Here is a 3,673-nt window from a genome sequence, read left to right as displayed (position 1 = left end):
ATGAGTCTCATTTCCTTCTACCACGCTGGTCTTCAATCCAGGCGTCGTCTGGGCTCACTGTTTGGGGGACTCTCCCAGTCAGCAACTTTAGAAGCTCAGGCGTGCCTCACAAACCCTTCCCTACCCCCGAGGAGGGATCACGTAGATCCCTCACCTCCCGTCCCAGCAACGCCCGGCTCTGCAAGCCCCGGCCCCGCCCTGCGCCTGGCCGACCAATCCCCGGCTCCGCTCCGGACGCGTCACAATGGCGCCCTCGTGGCCCCGACCCCGGACGCCCTCCTCGGAGACCCCGCCCCGGCGCGGTCTTTGCGTCCTTCCGGCTCGCTTTCGGAAGTAGGATTGCGCCGCGTCTTCCTGGAGAAGAAGGTGGGGTTTGGCGAGAACCCGGAAGCGGGGCGGGGGCGCGGGTTCCTGGGGCTGTAGTTCCCTGATGCTTGGGCACAGGACCGACAGGGGGCAGAACACGCCGAGAGCCGAAGGGCTTTCGGAGGCGATGCATGGGCACGACGTGCGGGAGTTGTAGACTCCGGCCAGCCGAGCTCCTGACCACGCCCCTCGGAAGCCTCGCCCAGGGGTTTCCATGGTGATGTTAAACCAGCCTCAACTGCGACTGCAGAATTCGCCGCGTTTCACCCTCCTCTAGGTTCGCAGAGGGATAGGGACGACCGAGGTGCCGGATGTGGAGAAGAGCGGGAGCATGGAGACTCAGAACCCTAAGTGAAGGGTGGGACGGGGGCGGGACAGAAGGGGACGAGTTTGGGGAAAATCCCTTTTTTAGGGCAGGGATGTCTGGGAGTCCTGGACGGGTCCGCATCCTAGGACCCGGGGGTATGAGAGGTCTGCGCCAACATGTAGGGACACCTTTAAGGGTGTAGACGTGGTTGGAAGAAAGCTCTTTTTACTTTAGTTTGTTTTATTTCTTAAGGCAGTACATTCACATAGTTAAAGACTCACAAACTTGCAGAAGCCTTTATTACTCAGAAAATTTTCTCCTACCCATTTCCTGTACTCTGAGGAAATGTTTTCAAACCTTTGAATTTTTCTTCTCCAGAAGTTTTATTTCTTCCTTTTGTATCTGCATCTCTTCTCTGTATTTTTCCTTCATCAGCTTCACTAAATTTGAATACTTCAATCTGAAATATTTCCTGATTGATTTCCTTTGCCTCCTGGTCACACTTTGCTGCAGCATGTGTGTAGTCAGCCATTTGCTCTTCTCTTTTTCTAGTCATACCCTTGACTACATTTTGCACTGGTTCCTTTTTGACATCTCATTTTGGAATGAGCCTGAATTCAGCAGGTTGTGGGAGTGGGTCCAGGGCTTTGTCTCACGCTCTCACATTTTTCTTTATTATAAAGATTTGATTGTAGTTATGTTTTCCCACTTTAAAAATATGACATATACGAGATATATTGTAAAACATATCTCGAAGGTGTAAAGAATACAACTCAATCCGGGATCTGTGTATCCACCACTAATCTTAAGATGTAGTACTCTACCCGGTCCCCTTTCCCATTAGATCTGAACACTGCTCTTAGTGGTCATAAAGGGAGGAATAGTAGGAATGAAGCTGTCCTCACAGTGCTTGTAGTCTGCTATATAGCATGTGGGCTAGTTTCAAACAAGGTGTAATTCTCTTAGAACTTGTTTCCTCCTCCCCTGTAACATGGCATAATCTTAGGCTTAAAGGGAGGCTGTATGTGAAGCTTGGGCAGTTGGTACAGTGATTGCTGACTGGTATTTCTGTATTTGGGAGGGATTTATCAACGGCTTTCTTGACTCTTGATTGAAAGTGTTCCTTTTTCCTAAGATCTGTTACCAGTAAAGCTGCATTCATCTGTGACTGTGGATCTATAGAGTTGGGAGGGAAACTTTATGGGAAGACACAAGCTAAGAGATAATAGGCTCTTTTATGTGGAAACCTTGACCTTTTGTGGGTTTTTTTTTTGTTGTTGTTGTTAATGTTGGTACCTGGCATATAAGTGAACCAATAAAAGACTCCTGGATGTAAAAAACAAAGAAAGAAATAGAACTCCACCTTTTTTCTTATGACCCTTTGTGTGATCCCGATCATCACAGCTCCCCTCATCATTGTCTTGGATTTTATGTTTGTCAATTACTTGCTTTTCTTTATAATTTGATTAAAATTGTATCCCACAGAAAAATGTATTGAATAGTTTTGCATGTCTTTGGATTCTGTATATGTTGTTTTCATACTTTATGTTTTCTTCTGTGCCTTTCTTTAGTTAAGACCTTGTGTTAACCTTGTCTTTACTTAAGACCTTGTCTTAACCTTGTCTGTTGTCTTCACAGGAGTATTCCAAGACCAAGCGTAAAGCTCGAACCCATGTCCCCTGCATTGGCAGGTGGATGCTTAACCACTGCGCCACCAGGGAAGTCCCAATTTTTGCTGTTTTATAGTATTCCATTTAGTAAGTGGTCAACAACTTATTTCTCCAGTATTCTGTTAAGTGACTTATATGTAGGTTGTTTCCAGTTTTTGGTATTATAAACAGTGATGCTTTGAGTCAGCACATATCTTCTGGGGCACATGTGCCAGACTTAGTATTGGGTTCTATACATGTAATGCAATGTCATGTCATTGCATGAGGGATATTGCTCTACTGTTCTTTTTTTATGTTTTTGGGTTTGGTATAAGGGTGTACCTGACCTCATTAAATGAGTTGGGGCAGTGTTTCCTCCTCTTCCACTTTCTGAAAGATATTGTTTAAAGTTGGTTTTAATTCTTCTCTAAATATTTGGCATAACTTTTCAGCAAAACCATCTGGTCTAGAGATTTTGGGGAGAGTTTTTAAATTCAATTTTAAATTTATTATTTATTTATTTAAAAAATCTAAGTACAGTCACTATTATATGTTTACAGCTCATTTTTAAATGAATTTATTTATTTGTTTTTGGCTGTGCTGGGTCTTTGTTGCTGCATGCGGGCTTTCTCTGGTTGCAGCAAGCAGGGGCTACTCTTCGTTGTGGTGGGTGGGCTTCTCATTGTGGTGGCTTATTTTGTTGCGGAGCACGGGCTCTAGGCGCGTAGGCTTCAGTAGTTGTGGCACACAGGCTTCAGTGGTTGTGGCGCACAGGCTTAGTTGCTCCGTGGCATGTGGGATCTTCCCGGACCAGGGCTTGAACCCATGTCCCCTGCATTGGCAGGCAGATTCTTAACCACTGCGCCACCAGGGAAGTCTGCAAATTCAATTATTTAATAGTTATAGGGCTGTTCAAATTATCTATTTCATATTGGGGGAGCTGTGGTAGTAGCTTTTTGAGGAGTTGGTACATTTCATCTAAGTTGCCAAATTTATGTGAGTAGAGTTCTTTATAGTTTTCCCATATTACCCTTTGAGGTTGTTTTGCCAAAATTGGAGTATTTTCGGTCATTATTTGTTCGGATACTTTCCAGGACCACACTCTTTTTTTTCCCTCCTGGGATCCCATGATGTGAACGTTAGCTCTTTTGTTATAGTCCCACAGGTTCTGGAGGCGTTGTTCACTTTTGATGCTCTATTTTCTCTCTCATTCAGATTGGATAATTTCTATTGTTCTTTATTCAAGTTCTCTGACATTCCCCCCTCTGTTGGCTCCATTCTGCTTTTGAGCCCATCTAGTGAGTTTTTAATTTTGGTAATTACATTTTTCAGTTCTTGAATTTTTACTTGG

The 3,673-nt window shown here is 44.6% G+C and overlaps 1 non-coding gene across 1 annotated transcript; it reads left to right on the top strand.

Moving 5' to 3' along the window:
• The first annotated feature begins 1,490 nt into the window (after positions 1-1,490).
• On the top strand, positions 1,491-1,625 carry LOC132440123 (small nucleolar RNA SNORA61). Its single transcript, XR_009522527.1, has one exon. It is a non-coding gene; the product is annotated as a small nucleolar RNA SNORA61 (small nucleolar RNA).
• Positions 1,626-3,673: the final 2,048 nt, after the last annotated feature.

Source organism: Delphinus delphis, chromosome 16 (genome assembly GCF_949987515.2).
Source record: "Delphinus delphis chromosome 16, mDelDel1.2, whole genome shotgun sequence".
NCBI lineage: Eukaryota > Metazoa > Chordata > Mammalia > Artiodactyla > Delphinidae > Delphinus > Delphinus delphis.
This window is presented reverse-complemented; position numbering and strand designations above follow the sequence as displayed.